We start from the raw sequence: 26,807 nt of genomic DNA on the forward strand, positions 1-26,807 counted from the left end.
CTGTTATTCTTCTTCCATTTACATTTTTAACTTCTTCATTGTTTGCAGACGTTTATAACGGTAAGTCTGACCACAGAAAATATACAGGTACAAAGACATCCTAAAGTTTTTCAGTAGAATTTAAACACCAAAAAAAATAACATTTTTTTTTTAGAAAAACGAGGAGGAAGGAGAAGTAATTTACTTTGTTTGTGTCATCTGACTCCACGTCTTCTTCAGCTCCTGATTTTGTTGGCTTTTCTACTTAAGAGGGAGTTACATGTGAGCCTTTTAAGAAATCACTTTCATACATTCCTGAATTTAGTGTGAAATCTAAATGTTTTCTGCCCCTTATGTCCCAAATAAAAGCACATTCAGCCTTGTCCATTGACTTTCATGTGATTTTTGTTCCCTTTTTCAGGGACAGAAAGCATCAGTAGTTAGTTTTTGTTCACATAAAAGCATTTTGTTGTCTTCAATGTTAAATATTTGACATGAATAAAGTTGAAAAAATTCAGTCTCTAGACCAATTTAGACCAATTTATACAAAAATGAATGTTGCATATCAACACAAAACTGATGAGCTTAGACTATTTTGAGCTCTGTTAACTTATTTTGCTTTGTATCTTGTTTTGTTGTGAATTGATGCTCAATGACCAAAACTTATCAAAACAAAGAGAGAATTAACAACCGTTATAGTATGTTTCCTCCATCATCAGACACATGTTAAAAGCACCAGAAACATCACTTTCATTGAAGTGGGTCTGTATAGGTGAGGAGTTAGAGTTCTCAACCATTTTGCTTCTAACTTTTTATGTAAATTCCATCAGATGAACATATCACACGATCACATTCAGTTTGTCTTCAAGTGTTTTGAAGCCAGTTTTTCGGTTTTAGATTTTGTCACCTTGTATTCAATATAATAATACCAAACATTGGCGAAGACAAGCCTGATGATGGCGGTACATGTTCATTAGAGTCAAAGATTTGATGGTAACCTGCCAAATGTCTGAACATTAATTAAACCTTTATTAATGCTCTTAATTTGACCCTCATTGCAGTGTCATGAATTTTAACTACAAAGGGAAGATGAACTTTTGGAACCAGACTATACGTGGGGAAAGCTGACTTGTTTGACATTAAAGTGAAGTGAGACTTCTTGTTTATGTTTATCGTGCTGTTTTTTCCAAAACCACGCCCCTACCTGCTGCTGATCACCTGGGTTAGGTGTGTTTTGCTTAGAAGCCGCTGCAGTGGGTTAGTTGGACAACATGTAGGACACTGGCCCTCGAGGCCTCATGTTTGACACTTGGGGTTTATGCCTTTGTGTGTTTACATGGTGAACTATCCAGATTCTAGTTACCTTGGCTTTTGAACCAGCCTCATACTGGAAGTCTCCCTTCCACCCTCTGTGGTGCAAGACTGTTTCTGTAGGATTCTGGGTAAGTTTATATGTTGACTAAAAGCAAGACAATTCATCAGTTGAGAATTATTAACTTTGAGCATTTTTTTCATATAACTTGATGCATTGTCACTATGACACGTGTAAGCTGAGATGCAATACAGAGGTCATATGTGTAACAATGAGTGACTGTCCTTTAAAGCAGTATATAACTCACTGTGATGACACTTCAGAGACACCAACAACCCAATTCACCTTTTAACACAAGAGCTTTGGCCCAGAAGTTGACTTTTGACTAGCTTAAAGGGGCCATCCCACAAAAATTCTACTTTTTGAGGTTTTAAATGCATTTTACTGTTCATTCTTCAATATAAAGAAGAAGTGGTATTTTGATCCGTTCATGCATTTAAGAGTAATCCTCAAAAACTTGCACTGTCTGCAGCAGCCCCTCCCGTACCCATGAAAACCAGCGGGTCATACCGTGCTGACGTCAGCTCGATGTGACCTGCTCTCTCCAGGAAGAATCTATACTGCAAGCTCCGCCCCCAGGACAACAACAAAGATACACCCACTTTCTCCGTGGAGTTGTGGTGCAGAGGTAGTTATTAGGGATGTCCCGATCCGATCATGTGATCAGAAATCGGGCCCGATCACGTGATTGGGGACTCGATCGGAATCGGACTCCTTTGTCCGATCAGATCGGATATTTCATTTATTCCCATTATGATCAGAGCGTTATATTTCATCTTATCATTATGCATAAATACTAAACTAGAAGTCTGCATGTCATGAAAAAATCACAAAATGTCATCACCAGAAAACGCAGCAGAAAACGTCAGCAGCTCAAGCAGAAGGCTAACGTAAACAAAGCTAGCTAGAAAGCTAACTTCTCGGATCAATAACTATTTTAAAAACACTTTAAACTGACAGCAAGTGTCTCTATTGGTTTGTCATAACTCAAACAACAACCTCTAAAGGTATTCCAACAGAAAAAGTTTTTTTTTAATGTGAAGCTCTTCATGCTGCAGACAGATGGCTAAACATTAGCTGCTAACTGCTACATGCTAGCGCCGTGATATAACTCCTTAGGACCCGAGCTGTCCTTTGATATGCCTGTTTTATTTATCTGACAGAGAAATAACAGTTAAGAAAATTAACTACTGTGGTAATAAAACTGAAAATGTGATGTCTTAAGAACTTAAAATAGAAAAACATAATCTTAAAAGTAACTAAATAAATAAAACTAATAATGATAGCAACTATTCATGAACACTCATCAAATTTTATGCTAAAACAAAATCATAATTTATTTTTAAGAATTTTAAATGACAGGAATCACATTTGGTCAAAAATGTTGAATAGCTCTAAAGATGTTAAAGCTAAAGTCACTAAACTTTATCACATGACTAATTATCACTTATGTAACAAGAAAATTGTATTTTTTTCCTAGTTTATATTTGTTGCATTTTTTATTGTTTATTAAAGCTACTTCAGTGTTCTATTAAGTTTTTAATGATAAAAGAAGGTTCATGAAATATAAATAAAGGACAACACTAATCTGTTTCTAAAGTTTATTCATGTTTTAAATGTCTTATAAAAGTATCGGATCAGGACTCGGTATCGGCAGATACACAAAATCAAATGACTTGGAATCGGATCGGGCCCAAAAAAACCTGATCGGGACATCCGTAGTAGTTACCCTCTGTCAGAATGTGTATTCTGGCAGAGGATAACTGCCTTCCTGCACCAGGAACCGCTCTCTGACCCATCTCTCGAGGTGGTCTTGTTCTATTTCCAATCGGACTGAACTTCTGTTCGCTCTGAGATTCCTCATTCTGAATACGAAACAAACCGAGAGCGGAACAACTGAACCAAAACAGCCACCGTACCCGACAGTCACGTGATGTAAACACATTATAAATGAGGTGATCGGTGAGCCGCGGATAAATGTAGAGCATTAGATTATCATGTTATCCAAAAAGAAATAATTGTTCCATCTGTTTACTTGTTAGAACGTTTATTTTAACACTGAAACATGTAAAACTCTCTTTTCTGTGTCTCATTATGCAGCACCGTGCGCGGGCTGCTGCCGTGACGTCATCTGAAATCTCTATTGTAGTTCCAACAGAATTCTCTTCAAAACAATGTCATAAAACCACAACGATGAGACACAGAAACTAATTCAAATGTGGTCGGATGAATTCATGCTCAATAAAACAAATTTTAACGTGATAAACATTGATTCTACCAACAATCTACATGTCACAAACACTTATTAGCGTGTGTAACCGTAGCGTCTCCAGTCACCGTCATGCAGGATTCCTCCGCGGTACCAAAGCTGCAGTGAAAAGTGTTGAACCTGGCCTTTATACAGACACTCAAAATCCGTTAGAAAATACAAAGTTTGGATAAGTGAAAAATCCTGGACAGCATTTGCAGACCGCAGCAAATTCATCTTTCTCTTCTGTTTTGACCCGCCCCCATAGCTGCTGGCCAATGACTGAATAGACCTGTAGTCACGTGGTTTTGTTTACAAAGTTTGGTCAGAAACAGAAAGCAGGCACACTGAGTATGCCAGGGCAGGCTCATTGATGTTCTATGGACAGGGTCAAGGATGACGTCGTGAAATGGGCGGGACCGAAAAGGAGTGCCGCCCTACAGCGACACGGGCTGAAGATACTTGATTTTTGACATCTTTTCTGTACCCTCATGTGTCTTTTTCTGGGCGATAGAGCGCCGTCCACCGCCTGCTGCCCACCACTGAGAGAATGTCCCCATTTGTGGGAGTAATAAAGGATTTTTTGAAAGGTGGAGCCTCATAGATTGAGTCGTATTACTTTCCAGTGTTAAAATGGTCCACAAAAATGATCAATATTTTATAAATACATTTTTTTTGTGTGTTTTGAAGGTAATATATGATCATATGGATATAGTTTACTCTGAAAGGATTAAGAAAATCATGGTATGGCCCCTCTAACTCTTCAACGGTTTATGTAATTAATGTAAGTCCAGCGCATTCGGAGAGAAGACGCTTTGCACTTATATGCAGCACTTTACAGTGTGGAAGTTTTTATGCAAATCAGCTGATTTTAATGCATAGAAAAGTGGCTTTTCTCCTTGTCACAATCAGTTGAACGCTTTAACACACTTCTAATCATCAAAATACAGAAAGAAAAAAGTACAACTCCAACCAGTGACATTAAAAAGACACAAAAAACATAATCAAGTTCCACTTTATCATGTTTAACTTCAGATAAACAACAAATAGATTTTGCACTCTTTCAATGCACTGAGTAGTGCACCAAATGATAAATGAGATAATTTGAATTGACTTCATATTGTCAAGTTCCCCACAAAAATGTAAATAAAGATAAGGTCACTGTTAATTTTAAATTTAATATGAAATGAAGGAAGTGAAACTGATGTTCCAGCTCTGTCCTTTGAGTCACGGCTGTTGGTGGTGCCCTCACACCGGCCACCATGCTCCTTCAGAGGTGTTGCATCATGTCCAAATGGAACGAACAAAACACATTTTCAAAAGTGGTGAAATAAATGCAACTGCATTTCTTTTGTTTTGCTGGTAAAAATGGGACACGTTAAACATAATTACTACTGAAATCTTTTGGCTGCTGGTTAAACTTAAAGGAGAAATTAGGCAGGAAGTGACAGTGTTTACTTCACACTCCTCCTCTCGCTGGGTTTATGAAAATGCACCAGGATGTGCAGCGTCTTATGATGGTAAGTGGCTCTGTGGACGACAAAAATAGAGCCGCGTAGTCATTTCCTGCATCCTTTATTGAGTTGACTGTACAGTGGAAGATCTTACAGAATGTCAGTTATTAGCTGAGACATGTGATTCATTCCCTCAACCAATGGTGTGAAAATGCACAATAAAATAAGTGTTTTAGATGTGAAAAATTAGTTATATTTAAACTTAGATTAGGTCATTTTATATGCTACTATTGAGATCAGACTTATTTGAGTTTTCGTAATTTAAAAAAAAGGCAAAAAAAAACACAGGTAATACATGTAAAAGCTTGAAACGAACAAACAGTTTTCTGTTCATTCATGCCGGCAGTCAGAATGAATCATCAGGCACTCAGCAATGAGACCTGATATCAGAGCAGTTATCAAGCCTCCTACAATTGCAGCACATGAGTGTGCCTGACGAATGCCGAACCCAGATCGGAGCCCACAGGGGTCAGAGTGCTCCTAAACAGGAAGTGGATGAGATCAAAAGCACCAATCAGATTGTGGTGTGGGGAGACTAAACATCATCACCCCACAGGAAGGAAGTAACAATGTCTGAATTACTCAGACTTCCATGACTGTGTGTGTCTGATTTTGGGTAGACCAGCGTTTACATCCCACAACCAAATGTTTACTTCATGCAACTGCAGCCCTCTAACAAAAAAACTATGATTAGGCAAAAGAAGAGTGCGTCAGTGTGTTTGTCTGATGGCCTACAAGCTGTGTGTGTGTGTGGACACTGTACATACATACATGTGCCTGTGTGTGTCTGTGAGGGTAGGATTGGAGGTCCTGCTGGGACCACCTTGGTGAACAATGGCTCTTTTATTCCAACAGAACAGTTGACTCTGTGTCTCTACTGCCACACACAGTCGGTTGGGAAACACAGACATTCATGCATTCATTCGTTAAATCCTCGGAGGTGTCCAATGAGGTCAGGTCTAAGTTATCTTAGATACACGCATGTTTCCTGTGTGTGTCTTTTGAGTTTGCGTGTAGTTTCAGTCACTTTAGTTCCCAGCATGCAGTGTGGTGGCATTCATTCAGAAGTAACATTATTTGGTTCAGATTCTGTTCTTTATAAAATTCTGGATTAATACTTCTTAGAACATAAATATTAACACAAGTGTCAAACAGAATCAAGTTCAGATTTGAAAAACACAAAGACAGTAAAGGTGTTCCTGTCTGATTTCAAAATAAACCCAACAAACTCTTTAAAAAATGACTCACTAGAAGTTATGGGAAGTTTTGGAGGTTCTAATGTGTGCTCTGCTCTTTTCTACAAGCAACATGTACTACAACTGGTTATTCAACCCTTCCCACGTCCAATGTACTACACGTAGACAGCAGACACGGGTTCATTTTTGTCGTCATGTTCATAACGTCCATGTGTCAAAGTGTCCTAGAGCAACATAATGAACCCCACAGTGGTCCTGGTCGTTGAGGTTGGCGCTAGTGTGAGGGGGCGGAGCTTCCAACCGTAAAGTGCTTTGGGCCTTAAAGGATGGTAGAAAGGTACCATCCATCCATCCATCCATCCATCTTTCTATCCATCCATCTTCTTCCGCTTCATCCGGGACCGGGTCGCGGGGCAGCAGTCCAACCAAAGATGCCCAGACTTCCCTCTCCCCGGCCACTTCCTCCAGCTCTTCTGGGGGGACCCCGAGGTGTTCCCAGGCCAGCCGAGAAACATAGTCTCTCCAGCATGTCCTGGGTCTTCGCCGGGGCCCCCGCCCAGTGGAACGTTCCCGGAACAACTCTGTAGGGAGACGTCCAGGAGGTATCCGGATCAGATGCCCCAACCACCTCAACTGACTCTTCTGGATGCGGAGGAGAAGCGGCTCTACTCCGAGCTCCCTCCGGGTGACCGAGCTTCTCACCCTATCTCTAAGGGAGCGCCCAGCCACCCTACGGAGAAAACTCATTTCAGCCGCTTGTAGTCAAGATCTCGTTCTTTCGGTCACAACCCAGAGCTTATACCAAAGGTGAGTACTGGAACAAAGATCAACCGCTTTGCTTTCTGGCTCAGCTCTCTTTTCACCACAACGGACCGGTGCAGCAACCGCAAAATGGTGGATGCCGCTCCAATCCGCCTGTCGATCTCATGCTCCGATCTTCTGTCACTCGTGAACAAGACCCCAAGATATTTAAACTCCTCCACCTGAGGCAGGAGCACTCCACCCACCCAGAGAGGACAAACTACCTTTCTCCGGTCCAGAACCATGGCCTCAGACTTAGCAGTGCTGACCCTCATCCCAGCCGCTTCACACTCGGCTGCAAACCGCTCCAATGCATGCTGAAGGTCCTGGCTTGATGGAGCCAACAGAACAACATCATCTGCAAAGAGCAGAGATGAAATCCTGTGATCCCCAAACCAGATCCCCTCCAGCCCCTGGCTGCTCCTAGAAATTCTGTCCATAAAGACTATGAACAGAACCGGTGATAAAGGGCAGCCCTGCCGGAGTCCAACATGCACCGGGAACAGGTCTGACTTACTGCAGGCCTAGCAAACCAAGTTCCTGCTCCGGTCGTACAAAGACTGAACAGCCCTCAGTAAGGCTCCCCGGACCCCATGAGGGGCTCCTGAGGCTAGCTCCTTCTTGGCTCCCCTCTCCCTGTGTGAGGTGAGGGGTGTGGGGCCTGGGGGGTCGGCTCTCGATGTGGTGGGGGCCCTGGGGTGGGGGGAACTTGGATTCCACCATCGGGGGTCAGTCTGCCAGCTGCCCCCAACCTATCCCCGTTCCTCATATAGAAAACGCATTAGGGTGATGGGGAGGGTGGTTGTCTTGTGTTGCGCTGCGGGGGTCGGCCTACTTGCCAGTGGCCCCCCTCCTGTGGCCGCTGCATGGATTCACACCTCCCCTTGGTTATCTTTGAACCTTAGACATGTAGGACCCTTGGTGGGGGGGTGCTTGGGCATCACTGCCAGCAAACAGTAGATGTCCTCTCAGTGCCCTTTACGCCAATTTTAACCGCACCATAGACATGTAGGGCCATTGGTGGGAAACAGCACCCCTTACACCCCCCCAACACCACAAAATATACACTCTAACAAACAAACACACATGCATCACACATCGGAGCCTGGGGGTGTCCAGGTCTCGTGCTGTGGGTTCTGGACCTTGCTCTCGAGAACTGGGCCTCCCCAAAAATCCATCAGTGGGTGTGTCTGGTCGGGCCTTGTTTACAACAGCCCTCTGGGGCCGCCGCTTCTCTTTGGTGTCCCTCTCCTGGGCGGGGTTTTACAAAATGGGTTTATACTCAATAAACCCCTGTTGTGACAGTAAAATCTGTCTAACACAAGAGGCTCACAGCTCATATCTGATTGCTCAGCTATTGGACAGGATAAATTAAAAAAAAAAAAATCCCACCAAGAGGAGGGTGTCCCGGAGAGGTGGGGTCCTTGAGAGCGTGGTAAACATGGGCTGGCCAGGCTCCCTCACTGTTGTGAAGGCCCAGTGCTGTGGGCAAGGACCAGAACCAGTACCATAGAGACACTCCAGGCTTTGAGTCTCGTAGATTACTCACAGAGATATTCATGCACCTTCCCTCCAATGTTTGTTCTTTACAAGTTGCAAAGTAGGTTGAATGGTATTGTAAATTTGCTAAAACTGCTAACATGTAGCGGTGCCAGTGTTTTCTTTATGTTACTAACAAGGTTGTGAGTTGGAATAGTCAAAGTAGCGTTTGTTTTACTGTAATCAGTCTGTTTTCTGTGTTGCAATCAAGGCTGAGAGTAACAGATATTTTGAATAACAACTAAAAATAACTTGGCTAACGCTTCTAATGTGGCTAAAGTATAGTGTGTTACAAACAAGTTCTAGATTCTTGTGTTTCAAATCTTTCAAGTACAGTAACTCTCCAACTACAGTATTTCCACAATCTACAGAATTCCAGTGGATTCTGAAATGAAAAAATAGCCTTGCGTTGATGTGCAACACTTCAAAGTAGTGACATTCTTACGTAATCAACATAAATCAAATGATTCTGTCATGGAGAAAGCGACTTCGTCCAGCTAAAGTATACACTAACGTAAAGAGTCGCATATCGGTGCAAAGATTATATAAAAAGTTATTTTCTTAGCGTCAGAATCAGCATATTCATGTTTATTGTGTAAATGGTCAAAAACCTTTGGTATGTCAAAACGCTTGTGTTATTTTAGATGTTAATTATGAGGTCTTTTTGTTAAAAGGGTTAAATCCATTTTTTTCAGCTCTGTGGCCGTCACTTGCCTTGGCTGAGCTTCTTTTCCTCTAAGAATGAGTTATTTGATTGACAGATGTCTGTCAAATCCATAGCTATTAGGTGACGCTAACAATGTTTGGACAACTGTCAGGCTTGTCCAGCACAACCTTTTTTTCTAAGTAAAAGGGTCGTTCCAAAACCAGCCAAAATGAAAGCCACGAAGCTGAACTCTGACCTCCTAACTAGCACAAGACTTACCATTTGCTGATAGGATCGAGCAAAACGCCCTGTTGACGGTTTGGTCTCCAAATCTGAGTCCTGTTGATCCTTTAGGCCACAGGTGCTGGCCTCGAGGGCCGCTGTCCACATGTTTTCCATCTGACCTGCCGCTAAAGCTCCTTATTGTCTGAACACATCTGATCAAGGTAATCAGCAGCAGATGAGGCAAGATTTCTCAAAAGCCAGCAGGATGCCGGCCCTCGAGGCCTGGACTCTGACACCCCTGCTTTAGGGCATCAGTTAAACTCAACCATATAACGAAAGTCCTTAACCTGAAGTAGGAAATATTCTAGGTTGTAATATATCATAATATTATACATCATTATTCTTTCTGCATTTTTATTATCACTAAAAGTTCCAGTAAATGTGTTTAAATGAATTCAAATTGTAGAAAATGTCACTTGAATTGAATGGGCCATGCTCTCATGCATGGACATTTGATAAACTGACAGTGGTAAACTTCTTCTTAACAGGCCTTGTGGCTTTCATGTTAAAGGAACTCAGGAAAGATGTTAATATCATTTTCATGATAAAAATCTCATGAAAATGACTGATATTTTAATCATTTGTGATCCCCAATAATAACAGAAGAGGCTGTAGACCAGGGGTATTCAAGTCCAGGCCTCGAGGGCCGGTGTCCTACATGTTTTCCAACCAACCTTCCATTGAAGCTCCTTATTGGCTAAACATACCATCCATCCATCCATCTTCCTCCGCTTCATCCAGGACCGGGTCGCGGGGGCAGCAGTCTATCAAAGATGCCCAGACTTCCCTCTCCCCGGCCACTTCCTCCAGCTCCTCTGGGGGGACCCCGAGGCGTTCCCAGACCAGCCGAGAAACATAGTCTCTCCAGCGTGTCCTGGGTCTTCCCCGGGGCCTCCGCCCAGTGGGACATGCCCAGAACACCTCACCAGGGAGGCGTCCAGGAGGCATCCGAACCAGATGCCCGAGCCACCTCAACTGGCTTCTCTCGATGCGGAGGAGAAGCGGCTCTACTCCGAGCTCTCTCCGGGTGACCGAGCTTCTCACCCTATGTGTAAGGGAGCGTCCAGCCACCCTCCGGAGAAAACTCATTTCAGCCGCTTGTAGTCGGGATCTCATTCTTTCGGTCACGACCCAGAGCTCATGACCATAGGTGAGTACTGGGACGAAGATCGACCGGTAAATTGAGAGCTTTGCTTTCTGGCTCAGCTCTCTTTTCACCACAGTGGACCGGTACAGCGACCGCATAATAGCGGACGCAGCTCCAATCCGCCTGTCGATCTCACGCTCCGATCTTCTGTCACTCGTGAACAAGACCCCAAGATATTTAAACTCCTCCACCTGAGGCAGGAGCACTCCACCCACCGAGAGAGAGCAAACTACCTTTCTCCGGTCGAGAACCATGGCCTCAGACTTAGCGGTGCTGACCCTCATCCCAGCTGCTTCACACTCGGCTGCAAACCGCTCCAATGCATGCTGGAGGCTAAACATACCTGATCCTGGAAATTAGCAGCCAATAAGGAGCTTCAATGGAAGGTTGTTTGGAAAACATGTAGGACACCGGCCCTCGAGGCCTGGATTTGAATACCCCTGCTGTAGACTATCTCTCCAGGGTGGACCCCTCATTCACCAACAGTAGAAGGGACAGGCTCCAGCAACCCCTGTTATCCTGAGGGACTTAAGAAAATGGATGGGTGGCTGTTGACCAGGGATCATATTCTTTTCACTTTTAAAATTAATCTACAGTTGTGCTATTCCTGTTCCAACTTTTGTCTTTTTATTCCTGCTGAGTTGAGTTGTCAGCTAAAATGTTGAGATATTGCGACTGAGGTGAAAGTCGTTTTTGGATGTTAGGGTTTTTCATTGAGTTTGGAAAGATTTTTGGAGAGTTTGATGAGTTTCCGTCAAGTCAAATGAAAATTCCAAAGAATATTGTGCCCTTTACTCTCTGAAATACAGAAGTAAAAACACTAAACAAAATGAATTACTATAAAGAAACATAACAGGGATTATACTGCATCTCAACCATCCTTGCTGTTTTATAAAGACCTGGAAGGTCAAAAAGAAGTGATTTTCCCTGCAGAAGCTTATGTAGGCTCCCATGTAGTGAAGCGGAGCGGCCTGTGACCCTGCCTGCTGTGCACATCCCTCTGTCTGCTTTCCTGTTGCCTGAAACAGTTAATGGTTTGCCATCTGCAGCTCTCCCAATCCCTCTCCTTGATTGCATTGAGCCCCAAATGACCAGATGTTTCATGACTATTATGGAATTAGTGCTGAGCTCAATAGGCAGATGTGTGTCTAGCTTGACGGATTGTTGTCAGGGCAGAATATAGTCTGATTACCTACGCTGATTAGGCCAATGGGCCGCTAATCCTCCCACAACCTCCACGGCCTCACCCTGAATCTCTGAGCGTGGAAGTGGGCGAGCGCACACAGGTAACCACAGATGGTGGGTCTGTTAGGCTCTCACAGAACCCCATGCAGGTAAATGTGAGCGGCTCTCTGGGTTTAATCAGGAGGCGTGTGAACTCGCACGTACTGAGGTGAGCGGGGCTCTCATGTCAGGGTTTAAAACGTGAGCTTGGTCGCTCATAACAAATGTCATGTTTATCTGATCCGTATTAAAGACCCTGTGACAATAGAACAGATGGGGCTGCCTTTTGTCCTGCAAGTCCTCCTAGGACACACACACACACCCACGCACACCCCCCCCCCCCACACACACACACCCACGCACACCCCCACATACACAAACGCACGTCCATATAGGCTCCCTCCTCGTTCTGTTTCCCTCGCTGGGCCATGTGAGCGGGGTTGAGGCTGTGTGATTGTGTTTAGCCAAGCAGAGTGATTGTGCTCTACAGGGGACCCGGCCTGCCCTCGCCACAACAGACGGACAGCATGGCACACACATAGAGTCGCAAAGACACACACGTGCATGCAGCCACAACTCCAGCACGGAAAATGTAAAATACCACTGCTGGTTTTGTTTTCCTAATACGTCAGCTTTCCTCTAAATCACATTTGTCAGAGTCAAGGCCCTGGGGACGAATCTGGCCCTCCAGGTAAATATATCCGGCCCTCTATAACATTTTATTTTATTTTTATTTATGTCCCGATGTTATCTTGTGCTTATTTCTAACTTGTATAATTCTGACAAAATATATTTCTATGGTGGTTTAAGTTGATTTATTCTGGAAAAATATTCCCGCCTTTTAAATATTCATAACTGTGTTACAAAGTTACAGTTATGTTTTTAAAAAATGGGCTTCTGGTAGCTTTATGGACTATTTTGGCATTTACTGAGATTGTTTTAGGCTGTTTTGGAGTTAGGCTAATATTTTAGCTAAATGCTAACTCCTTTGGCTTATCTTTTTTTGTTGTTATTGTTTTTTAGGCTAATTTGGCATTTAGCTAATATTTTAGCTGGCAATCAGCTTCAGTGATTTCAGCTATCAGCTTCAGCATCTTCAGCCATCAGCACTAGTATCTTCAGCGGCCAATTTCAGCTTACAGTATTCACACTAGCATTATCACAGGTAATGTTATATATCCAGTTCATAATTATGTCAAAAAGTTAGAGTTTTAAAGTTTTAAAAATGTAGTTTTATTGTGTTCTATAAATGTTTATCCTGTTCGGGCCGCGACCTAAGGTGTGATTTGGATTTTGGCCCCTTGTTCGAATGAGTTTGACACCCCTGCTCTAAATGAACATTCCTCGACTAGCATGCTCTGCAAAGAAAAAAAAATCACACATATTTTCACACAAATTTTAAAAACCTGTGGTAAATATAGACCTTGGATTAAATAGAACTATATTTGTTTGAATAATGAAATCCATTAGGAGTCAGCAGTTCTGTGCTGTTGATCACAATGTTTATATCTACCAATGATCGCCAACATAAAACTTCACTTATAATCTCCCTCATCAAAGTTTATGTGTGTTACTTTCATACAGAGATTAGATTATTAAAGCGGTCTAATCTCACATTGACGTTAGTTCTAAGCAGCTGTAATCAGTCAGGAGACCTGTGGTTGTAAAACTGTGGTCACACCAAACATGATTCGCACGTCAAATTCACTTGGGCCGTCTCCAGTTAAATGTGCAGAGAATTCAATGCTTGGCGCCGGTCCAAATTGTCAGTATTTGAGATATGGACCCCAAGAAACTAACAGGCTAAAGCACGAATATAGTTTATTTGGGGACTCAGGTGGGAAAAGGAAATATGGAGCCTCAGGGAGCAACATGGTCATAGGACAGCAGGTGGAGCAAAAGGCTATGCACAAGAGAAGAGCGTGATTATATGTCCAACCACAATGTGGATGGTGATAGGAGGCCTTACTTTGTTGTGAGAGGGATGGTCATTGCAGAAGGAGTCCAAGGTGAGAGAAAACTGAAGGACTTTGTGGCTGCAGCCACGGGCTCTGCTGCTGACCTCCCCAAACTCTGAACTCACTAAGGTTCATGCGAAAATTTATATAGGAAGAACAGTAGCCCCCCCTTACTTGCTGCAGTTCAGCTGCAGCATCTGGCAAAAATTTGAACCCAACAACACAAATTTGCAGCGCCGCAGAGGCCAAACGTTTAAAGTTGCGTAAAGACTGCGGCGCTTGCATTGGAGCTGTAACGCTAGCCGTGTAAGTCCAGGGAGAAGCACTTCAGAAGCATAAAGATGCATTCACACTGAACGCGATTCGCCCTTCTTTTGCCACGCTTCTCGCCGCTTGCCTGAGCTTGACACCGCGGCCACATGTGGGAGGAGCTACCAGCCAATGTTTTTAGGACGGTCGCCATAGGGAGTGGAGTCAGTAAATTTCTCACTTAGAATGTATGGAAGACACAAATGATGTTGCGAAATCTGAATTAATTCATGACAATAGTTCTACATAGGGAATCATGTCTCCATGTTTGTGTTGATGTAAATATTAAAAGATTTTCCAGTACAGGGGGCTGTGTCTGTATGATAGCCGCTTCGACGGTGTTTCTCTGTCTCTGTGGCTGAGCTTGAAGACTCATTGCTAGTATTAATCTGTGGGATAAAAACATAAAATAAAATCAGGAGACCTTTTTACTTTTTCTTTTATGTCTCAATGAGAACCGAGCCGTCAGCCTCCGCACCCCGCAGTGTCTCTCTCTCTCTTTCTGCCGGCATATTGAGCAAGTGAGCTCCACCGTGGGAAAGAAGTCGACAATCTGTCCAGAGTGTACCCCCCTTTGCCCCAAAGTAGCCAGATGAGCTCTGCAACCCCCCAGCCTCAGCGGGTTTAGGAAATAGATAGAAGGTCAGGACAAAAACACTCACTTTGGACTACAATTCTAACCGCTGATCGAGTCACTGAAAACGTTCCGTGCCAAAATCTGAGTTCCTGATTGGCAGATGTGATGTGGCGACCTGTCAAACTTCATGTTTAAATTTTAGCATCGCTGCCTGATTTGTGCCTTACCACTCAAATCGAGTTGCTGCCAGACTGCCGCACCCGTCGCTCAAATCGCACCGCGGGACTTCAGATCATTTCAATTCAAGAACTGCTTTAAATGTGGATTGGCTGGTCAGCCTGGTTCCAATGGAACTGGGCAATAAGGTCCAGATCCAGGATGAAGCGAGCTGGCTCCCAGGACCACTCCTCAGGACCATAGCCCTCCCAGTCCACCAAATGCTGTAGCCTACACCCTAGAGACTTCCGTCGCCGTTTGACGGTATACGCACAGCTACTGTTGGATGAAGGTAGAGTACGACCTGGATGGTCAGCTAGTCCATTACAGGGCATAGATGACTGTAAAAAAGTCAATTGAGATTGGGACACTTTGAAGGCAGCTTGTTTTCCTGTCGTCTGTTACATCATAGGCTCTGATGTCACCTGATCCTTTTCAGAAAATTTGAAATCTAGACATGAGCCTCACTGTTGCTAGAACTCCAGTTTGTTTTTTTTTTAGCTCATAAAAAGTAGAGTGAACCATTTCTCTTTCACAGGGCACAGTTTGTTACATGTGATAAAGGTAAAGTACAAACAAGATGCTTAAACACTGTTTTGTATGTGGGTACAAATATGGCTATGACACTTTCTGACAGTCTCCGTTCACCACATTCAGTACGAACGCGTGGTTTCTCATGTTTCTTTGAGAAAACCCAATTATCCCCTGGGGCAAATTGAGTGCAGGACAGGTATGATGAGATTGAGTCAATATCACTGACAGATTCTGCAGATGCCAAAGCCCCGAGCAAAACTCTCTGCAAGAAACCCCGCCCACGCACACCCACCTAAAACACAGTTACACTAAGTGAATAACAGCTTTTCACGACACGTTTATTTTTCAGTCATGTTTCTTTGATGATGCAACAATGTGCTTAATATATCTAAGAGGTTGCTATTGCTACAACATCAGTGAAAAAATGTTTGCCAACCTTAATTGAGACGGAATAACATAATACTTAAGATGGAGACATTTAGAACTTGAAGTCACAGTAGTCTCACGTTAGTTCAGCTAACGCACTGACGACTACTGGTCAAGTTAAGGGTTTCTGCAGGGTCAGTTGTTCTATACCTAAACATTTTTTAAAAACTAGAATTTAAACAATTTTCGTACTTGTTCTTGCACTTGTCATTGTTTTTATTGTCCAATATATTCCAAGTCAAAGAGTGGAGTCATTACCCTTTAAATTGAAATGATTAAATCACTGTAGTGGTTTTCCATTCATTACAAATAGAGGTGCAACAGATTATAGTGTTGGCATGACACACCAGTTAAGACAAACAAACAAAACAAAATAGGAACTTGTATTTCCGTTGAGTGTAAATGTCATGTAGTGTAAAAACATGACAACCCAAGTAAACACAATTCTAAACACCAACAAGTTGGGAGTTCTTTTTGTGTTTTTTTCTGGAACGGTAATACTTAGGTGTAACTTTGTCATGACAACAGAATACTTGGACAACCTGCTCATACAGCTTTTTCATTCTACACTTGAATACAATGGAAATTTGGAACACCCTGCAAGTTAAAGTCACAGTTGGACAAACACTCTCTCTGGCAATAAGTCTATTCCTCTAAAATATGTCACACTACGAACTGGTGGTCTGTGTTTTGTTGAAAGGAGAGAAAACATAGTAGACTAAAAAAATGGATAAAAATGTCTGTCAATCCCTTGAGGAATTGACAAAATGAACTTGTTGATTTTTTTTTTCTCTTGGTAAGCTTGGAAGTAACAATGACCAATAAAAGGCGTGATAGGTAGAGGCCAGCTCCACCCCTTTGCTGTCACTTCAAAAGCTCTTTTTGTGAGAATGTCATGAACTCTGCTAAAAATGCTGGTACTACTGGATAAGTAGTACCAGCATTTTCTCGGGTCATAGTGTCAATAAAACTAGGTGTTTATAGAGCTGTAGGTGAACATGTTACCAACTGTAGAAAATGTGTTTTGTTTTAACTTTTGTATTTGAGACACAAAGCTTTTTGTTTAGTACCTGTTGAATCACGTCCAGCACATGGTGATCCTAACACTGGAACACAGAGCAACATGTGCTCTCCTGTAGCTCACGTCAAGCAGAGAGCAAATCCCAGAAAACAGCTTAAGTGTGGATGGTGGAGTATACCTGCATGAGATCTCAAAATCACACTCTAGCTTTTTGTCTTCGTTCATCAAATTAACCTCTTATAACCTGCCTGTAGATATGTTGTCTGTAGTATCACATGCTAATAGCATGGTCGTATGATTTCAAACATTAAAGCATATACCAATGATTGTTGTTTTTAAAGTTGGATGTTAAAAAATAAAGATATATCAAACAGTTTAAGTACAGTCATTCTGCATAGAAGCAATACTGGACCTGAAGGAAGAATGGGACTGCATGTAATGAGGGGAAAGCTAATGGGTTAATAAAATGAAATTGAAATTTCCCCATTGCAGGACAAATAAAAGGTCATTTTGTCAGGTGTCAGGGCCAGCCACCAAACTAAAGCTCAGATCCTGCACACCTGCTCGTCATCTCACCTTTCACCTGTCAAAAGGACATCCACGGCACCATCCAACGTCGGTTCGTCTGTTCCCCTCCGGTAGAGTACACCGACTTAGAGCTACTAACAAGCCATGTTTGAACCTTGTTACTGCCTGTTTTCCGTCTCTAATGTCTACTATTTTCTCAACAATGATCACCAGGATTTCTCCTTGTCACGCCATCGACCCACCATCAACCATCCAGGACCTCTGCTCATCCATTTCTAATAAACAAGCTTTTCTCTCACTCTCCGTTGTCCTGCGTTTGGGTCCTCCACCACAAGTCCCTAACACATTTCTTCTTAAGAAAATGCAATAGCATGCTTCATGTGAGACAAGGAGCCAAATTAACAAGAAGCTACATGTTGAGCCAAATCAGCTTGACTCAGAAGCCACAAACTTTTAAATGTCACTGTTTTTGTGATAGACTCAGGCACATATGAAACCCATCTGAAAAAATACAGTTTGCCAAATCGTTTGTCTGATCCCCCTTTAATTTATTGATATGCTGCGCTAATGTCCAAGAGATCTGCTGCCTGCTCTCAGCGGGGTCGGAGAAGTACAATAATGGATGCATTGTTTTCCAGGTGGAAGCGAATGAAAGGACATTAAGGCCTGCTGTGAACAGCCTCCCTTAGGCCTTTGTGCACAAACACTGATCCGTTCCAGTGTGATGTCTACCTATGTGTGCAGCACGGAATTTATAGCACAAGCATTTTAGAGTGAATAATAAACTATGCCCTGGTGTAAAAATATGTAACTTCCATCTTCATTTTGTCAAATGTGCACCTGTGCACGTCTATTAATCGTGGGTGTACGTTCATTTTGTGGTCATTGTGGATTGGCTATTGTGCGGCCACTTTGGAGGAGAGGGACACCAGCTAGCAGCATAAAGCCACCAGTCCAGCTCGCCTTTCCTAACAGCCAGCCCCATTCGGCATGCACCTGGCATCTCCACACACGCTGCCATTATTAATTGCTAATACATATTTATGTGGCACAAATTTGCCATTTGTTTATGCATAAAATTATCAATAGTACAGGGCGCTTAGCCAGAGAAAATGCTGACCTTTTTAAAGAGTAATAAATGGAAGTCTATGTGTGTGCGTGCTCGTGTGTGTGTGTGTGTCTAATAGCCAGTTTTAAAGTGTCGGGTTAAAATGAGAGGAGAGGATGGGTTTGGTGACTGGACAGGACAGAGACAGCATGGAGAAATCCACAGATCTGGGTGGTTTTCTCCTTATTTTTAACACATTAACTGACTTTGTTTTGGCATCTGAACCGGAATGCTGTTTGCAGTGGAGTCATGAAGTCCTGAGCACATCTTCATTCATAAACACTTGTTTGAGCACAAACAGGCTCTATCAAAGTCTTTTATTCAGAATGCCAAACTCCTCCACATCATTTACCCTGATTTATATACAGAATACATATATATATATATCTAAGTGCTGACCCATACCAAAGACTAAAACTGGAACCCAGTGCCTCCCTACTTGACACTCGGCATGTAGGGGTTGGATTGGGGGGTTAAACCACCAAATGGTTCCTAAACCCCGGCTGTGTCTGCAGCTCACCGCTCCCCCAGGGGAGGGGTCAAATGCGGAGAACAAATTTCTCAAACTTCGGTGTGTGACAACTAATTGGGCTTTAATTTTAAATGTTTGACAGATTTGGTGTAGTCCACTTTTGAAATGTAGGGGTGTGGCCTTCCAACAAATTCACTCCTGAATATGAGAGAAGTTGCCATAGAAACGATGACTCAAGCAAATTTAGACCAATCACAACTTACTGAAAATTTTTGGCTCCAACATGACGATATCCGTAATGCATAAAAAAGGCAACTGAATTGACTCCATTTGGTTGGAGCTGGAAGTAAAGCATTGTCTACGGGTGAGGTCACACTCAGTCCAGCTCTGTGGTTATAACTACAGTTCCTATAGAATGCAGTCAATGGTGGAATCTCAAAAAAACTCTTCCTCTCATCCCCTTCTAAGAGTCTCTTGAGGGATTTCATGTCTGTAGGTGTTTTTGATGTTAGTCTGAATACCTGAATGTAGATCATTTGGGTGTTTTCTCTTCATCCAGGTTTCTAAAGGGCAGGCGCTCTGAGTCGCTTCTCTAGGGACACTTATAGGTCAGATTCTATTTTTACATCCACACAAACCAATCTGTGATTAAAGTGAAAAAAGACTCTTTTTATTTTCATAGTGAGGCGTTCCAGTCAGTGCTGAGTCTCGGTCCAATTCACCCTCCTCCTTTGCTTCTAGATGTCACCCAGCAGCTGACAGGTGAGGTCACACATTAGTCAGTTGGGTTGAGTTGATGTTTTATCGTTGATATGAACTATATCACCATCCTGTTATATTGATATAGAATTAATTCACTTCAATTGCACAAAGTCTCCTCCTACTGCAGTAACAGCTGTAACACACATCAAACTCCAGCTTATTTACAGATGAACTCCATTCATGAAGGAAGTCCAGGAGATCAGCGCGAGAGTTCCCTGAAAAATCCTGCATGCCGTATGACAGTCAGCTGTTCTCAGCAGAGACAGATCAGAGCGCTCCGTCGTTCTGTGCTGAGCTGGAGAGGGATGCGCGCCGGAAGTTTTTCTGGTGCTCCTGAACTCTCTGCGGTCGGGGAGGGTGATAAAAACTAGTTTTCCCTGTCTTGAAACCTGTTTTCTGTCTGGGAAATGATGTTGTCCACAATCCTGCTGTAAAACTTTAGGTACAGTAATGAGACGCTACTAAGCTTTAACCATCCAATCAGAGGCGATTTTGTCATCTTCCACTTTCATTAAGCTACAGAGACTCCAACTTAAGTTTTAATTGGTTGAATCAAAGTCATCATGTTTAATCAGCATTGTTTTTTTGTGGAAAGTCACCCGCGAAACCAGTAGTAAAGGCCACTGACTGAATGAGTGTAAGACAGACTTTTATGAACCTAGCAACAAGTGAGGGCTAAATCTGATTGGTTATGAAACTTTTTGTCTGACAGAAGCTCATCCGGGTCATGGGGCTGAGAGAAGCTGACAGAACAGTTAAAATGATCAAAAATGCATTTTAGACAAATGTATATAAATAAGAATATTTCCCTGTGATTTAGATGCTTTTTTTCAGATAATTTTAGGCCTTCACTGAAGGCTTTGCCGGCCCTGACAGTACACCACTGCTTCCTGGTATGTATATAGTACATGTATGTATACACTACACTACAATATGTTTTGGGGCTGGTTATATGCACACCTACAAACAAAAGCATAAGCCTCTTTAGATCCCAGGGTAGTGTTGCACATCCAAAGTGACTATTTTCCCAGAAGTAAAAAGACCAAACAGTAGCAATGTTTCTTTTGTCAGTTTGCCTAAACTGGATAACTTGGAGTTCTCTGATCTGTGTAGGCATGTAAACCAGCTTTAGTGTGTGTTTGTGTCATTGTGAGAAAAAAAGATCAGCACAAAACAAAGTAGGAAGAAAACAGATTTTCCTTTCTCCTAAGAAACGTTTCTTCATACAAAGAGAAATGCTACCAGGTAGAGGATGTACAAATTCAAAGAATGTGTTAAATTAGGAAACCAGTATCTGTGGTTAACATTTGCTCATCTTTTATTCATCATGGGAAAAAATAGAGATGGCAGAAGTCAAAGAAAAAGAGGAAGTTCCAGGAAACCCTGTCCTTAAATACCAGGAAAATACCAACTGAGCAGAAAAGAAAAAAGACAAAAAATATTTTTTTTGAGACAAAAACTGAAGAATCTTTAGAGGAACCGAAACAAACTTGATCCACAGAGTAAAGACAATTTAAGACAAACAGCATGAGGTCACTGGTTTAAAAAAACAAATTCAGCAATGAAAAAAAATAAATTAAAGGGGCCATACCATGAAAAACCAACCAATACTTTTTTCCTCTTGTACTGTTTCTGTAAAAACACTTTAGATTGATTTTGACTTGCTTCTACTTTGAGATTGAGAATGTTATAGACAGTTTTTCTTAAACTTAATGGGTCCTGCAGTTTTCTGCTCTCAATTAATCACAGCATTAATACAAAAGATGAAAATCTCACATGAGTGATATCTACACACAGAAGTGATTATTAATATGGAAGCAGACAGTATCAGAACTTTTGCTCTGTTTTTTGTAATACGATAGATTTTTTCTCCAAAAAAGTCCTCATCGGCCTCACAGATGGATACAGTCTGTCTGCAGGGACAAATGGACAAACCCGTACGAGTGCAGGAAAAGAAATGTGGTCGACCATCCATATCTGCAACGGAACATATGGATTTCCATTATGTCAGGAGAGTGGCCTTGATTTTTCTTTATTCGAAAAACAAACGCAGACATTGTGAGGCTCGTGGCTGTGTCTTGGTTCACCAGATAAACCAAATCCAAACCTAACTAAAGCCAAGTCCCGCAGTGATCAAACTTCGATCTGGTTTAGCTCACAACGTGCATTCCGTGGCCATGCGATTTATACATGGAGCCTAAACATAAAAAGTTTTGAAAGTGAACAAGAGTTTTGAATGTGGAATTCTGAAACATGCATTTATGTAGACTTAGAATCAGAAAAGGCTCGAATGGGTGTTGCCGAGGGCGATGTGAAAGCAGCTTCAAGCTTTAAATTGGGACACAGCGATCTGTGGGGCAGGAAATCTTACAGTTAAATGGTCAGACAGAGAAATGAGGATGATGGTGAACTTAAAAGTTAAACAAATGACATAATAAAGGATGAAAAGTAGCTGGACGGATGAATAAAACTGTGAAGTGCGAGTTGGGTCAGATTAGTTTGGACATATGGCTTCTGCCATCCCATCCCTGCACTGAGGGACTATGAGGAGAGGAGAGTCCAGCATGCCATCTGGACGAGGGACAAAGAGCCGGCAATATCTGGAGTGGAGGTTTGAGTGCGCCTGACAGGGATGGAGGGGTCAGTGGATCCCACTAACAATGCCGGGCCTTTCCACAGCAGCAGCGACCTCACTCTCCGGCCCGCTGAGACACACCAACCAGAAAGTGTGTGAGCGCAATCAAACTACATACAGGTTACACAATGTTGCATCTGTGTGACCACATGACCCTGGATGCACACACTTGAACACACACTTTAAACTGAAAAAGACTTTTTTTTAACTGTTGTCTCTTCGTCTGCCAGAGCAGCCATCCAGAAGGGCCTGTCCCCATGCTCAACTCGGACCCTGTCAGTGTGTGTGTGTGGTTCCTTTTCTTTTCTGTCAGAAAGCTCTGCAGTGGTATGCTTCACAGGGCAGGATATTGTCTAACATATGGGTTTTGCTGCTCTGCTCTGTCCAGGGAAAAAGGCCAAGCGGGAAGCCTCAGAATGGAGCTCTTGGTTTTGATCCAGTTTCCATCAAGTCCAGTTGACTTTAAAGTTAGCAGAGATAAACTGGGATACTGTTGAAGCCTTGATAATGGGGTCACTGGCCCCAGCACTGGGTCACCTCGTGTGTCGGTTTCCTGTTGCAACTTCTGGGTCAGCAGTGAGAAGTTGGTAGATCGGTTTGTAGGAGAAAGATAGCATTAGAAGCTTAATTAGAATCCATATTGTTGATTCCTAAAGACGTGAATGAGAGTGTGTGTGGCTGTGTGGCCCTAAGACTGACTGGTGACCCATTCAAGGTGACCCCAAAAAGGGTTGGGTGGGTTTGAAAGATAAAAGGATGGATAGTCTTCCAACTAAACTATTGAAAAGCATCTTTTTACTACACTACACTTATTATTAGGACATATTTAATCAGTTTAGGTTTTACGTCTGCTTTTTGATCTAAAATTGACACTGTAGGGACCTACGGCTGAATTAGCTCAACAGTAAAGCATCTGTCTCTTCTCTGTATTTTATCTGGTGTTTGGGTTGTAGTGTTCAGACCATCTCAACTGGCTCCAGTATATGTGGAAGACTAGCCTCTAATGAGCCTAATGTGCTACACACTTTAACTAGATACCTTCAAAAATAAAGGAAAAGTAAAAAGCTGAAACTGAATTTGACAAAACTAAAACAGAAAAAGACAAACACATGGAAACAATGTGATAGTTTGTTATTTAAACTGGTGTGATCCTGTTTGGGGTCATTGAGTTGTTGGAGCCTATCCCAGCTACTCATTAAGTGAAGGTCATCTTGACAGGTTGCTGGTCCATTACAAGGCCAAAAAAGGTAATAAGAGAGAAATTCACAAGAGGGATCTAAATCTACGGACTGATATGTGTTTAAGAATTGTTAAGGAACTGAGATGCAACAAAATCCACAACTTAGAGAGAAGAAAAGAATGACAAAAACAAACAAACCACATTGCTTTGTATAGACAGACACAACATCAGGGTGTATAGCATATCAGTAGTGGCGCACTAAAATAAAAGCCACACCTCTGCATGTTTTTTTTTTTTTTTTGGTCAAATTTTTGGTAAATTCCAACTATGCTTGAAGGTTTTGTCTAAAACCTGTATGTCTGATCTATTTAAATAAAAACTGTGTTGGTTACCTCCATAAACCCAGTTTTTAATGTCTTTCTGCTGCAAAAAGCTTGAATTTGAACATTTTTCCTTTATGGACCTGTATCTCTCAGCGCAGCAGCACGTGGTTCTGCTTCTTAAACAAAGTGGTAACTGCTCCTCGTGATGTCACACTGACTGGAAGAGGTCCTGTCACTGCTTACACCAGGACTCTGCCTGATCTGACTGGCTCTGAAATCACAAGTTGTGGAAGATGTGGGCCGCCGGTTTCCACCTGCTTGCAGACTTTTTCAAGCGATTGTGCGACTCAGAGCGGGCGGCCTGCGTGTTTACAGCCACATGGGTGCTAAGGCTCTGATGGCATAAACAGATAAAGCCACGATGGAGGACATTCACCCCTTTGTTTGAGTTTCAGAGACAAACGACTGTCTGAAATGCACGTCCAACACACGAATGCCTCTCCTATTCTGCCATGTGTATATGCCACATGTAAATACAATGCTGAGTAATACTAACTGAAACCACAGAGTCCCAGTGGGACAAGGAGGCCTGCTGCACAGGAGGGAGAGGATCATGCTCCAGAAAAACCACTACTGGGATTCTTAGGAAAAAAAAACCCTACAGATCCAGTGTTTGGATGAAATAAGGAAAATATGGTAATAGCTTGAAAAAGGACTTCTAGATAACAAGTGTTAAAGAGCTGCATGTTGGTGTAGTGGTTAGCACTCTTGCCTCACAGCAAGAAGGTCCAGGTTCAAGTCCAAGGAGAGTCTTTTCTGTGTAACGTTTGCATGTTCTCCATGCATGGTTGTCTCTGGGACTCTCCATCCATCCAAACCCACTGAATTCCTTTCAGGGGTCACAGGGTTGCTGGAGCCTGTCCCACCTACTCTTGGGCAAACGTGGAGCGCACCTGAACAAGTTGCCAGTCCTTGCAGGGTCACACCCTCCCAATCCCTGTTAGAGTTTAAAATCAAGAATGAACCTATGAAGCGTGTTTGGGACGGTGTAAGGATGTAAGGATGCCAGAGTCCCCGGAGGGAAAAAACACAGACAGAACCCAGCTAGAACGTCAACCAGCCTCCTCTCTGTGAGCTGTGGGGGGGTAGCCCCCACACCACTGTGCAGTCCTCCAGCTTTCTCCCTCAGTCCAAAACATGCTCATAGATAATGAATCACTAAGTTGTCCTTCAGGTGTGAGATGAGCAGGTGAACTGTCCAGGATGTTCCCCGCCTTTAATGGATGGGTAGGCTCCAGCAACACAGTGGCCCCAAATATGGGAACAAGTTGGTTTGTAAAGTTGATAGATGTTTAGAAAATGACCTTCCAGTATAAAAATGGACGAAGGGTGTGACGGTATCTATTGGTTTGCTGGGTTAATGTTGAGATAGGGTTTAAATCTACTGTTGACTCGACTATGACCTTACAAAACTACAAACTTTTCAAAACTGAGCATTATGTGTGACAAAGAAGCCTAACAGTTGGTGAACATGTATTCAGAAGAGTATTTAAAGGTCTTCAGTTGTTTGTCAAAAAACAAAACAAACAAACAAGAAAAAACAGCAATAAAAAAAAAATGTTAAGTTAAGTCTGTTATTCTGTTATCAGCTGCATTTACAGAAAAGAAATGAATGCAATGAAATACTAAAATGAAATGTGCAAGACAACAGTAGCTCGGCTGTGAGCGACTGCCCACAGAGGGGGATTGTGGGGGGTCCAAATAAAAATGTGAAATGTAACCAGAATGTGAAAATACATCTGATGGACCGTTTTGATTGGAACCGACTTTCTGAGTAATACGTCTAAATCCGCTTTAAACAAGAAACACAAGAGTCAGTCATTGGTTATAAATGAGACATTACATTTAGTGTAAATACTGTCATAATAAACACTTTGAGGACTTTTTACTTTTTCTGCTTATTTTTAAAATGTGGCTGAATGTTAACATTAAAATCCAGGTAGCATTTTCTCACTTCCTGTTATTTATTAGTTCTTTTCCAGATTTACTGTCAGAGATGTTGATGTAATGTTGATACTCAATAGTTACGGATGTCAAGTTTGAACAGATTTGTAGATACTATTTTCTTTGAACACAAAACAAACACATTCTGGTGTTTTATGGCAAAGAAAAGCACTAAAGTAACTGTATCTTTCTTTCTGTGTGTAAAACAGTTCCAAACAAAACACCAAAGTTTGGTTAATTAACTTTGGGTGAAAATCTGCTGACAGATACATCAAGCAGGAGTACAGAGTAAAAACCAAACACTGAACTCAAATCAGAAAGGGGGAATCAAGGGCGGGGATACTCACCCCCCCTCAGAGGAGATTTTCGAAACAGGCTTTAAAACATTTAGGTTGTGGGATTTTGGTTGAAAACTTCATAATCATAATTAAAACAATACTGGGAACTTTTTTTATTGTCATAGGGGACTAAAGAGAGTTGCAGATAACATTGCATCTGACATACTTACCCAATCCTAAATATAATCCAAAAATGTTCAGAATTGGAAAAAATAGTTTTCATTAAAGCAATAAAAAAGAAAAAAATGTGACTGAATCGCAAGTTAAAATAACAAAAGTGATACAGGGACTTCTGGTTCTGATCAATGATGTCTGCAGTGAGGTCCTCTTGACCTCAAACATCTTCAACTGAAATGTTTTGTCTTTGTTTTTTTTATTTAAATAACTATGCTAAAGAGACTGAAGAACATGACTGCCTGGTCCTTTGGTAACGCTTTATATTAAGGTGTGCTTGTTAAGTATTAA

The sequence above is a fragment of the Oryzias melastigma genome, linkage group LG23 (genome assembly GCF_002922805.2).
Source record: "Oryzias melastigma strain HK-1 linkage group LG23, ASM292280v2, whole genome shotgun sequence".
Lineage (NCBI taxonomy): Eukaryota > Metazoa > Chordata > Actinopteri > Beloniformes > Adrianichthyidae > Oryzias > Oryzias melastigma.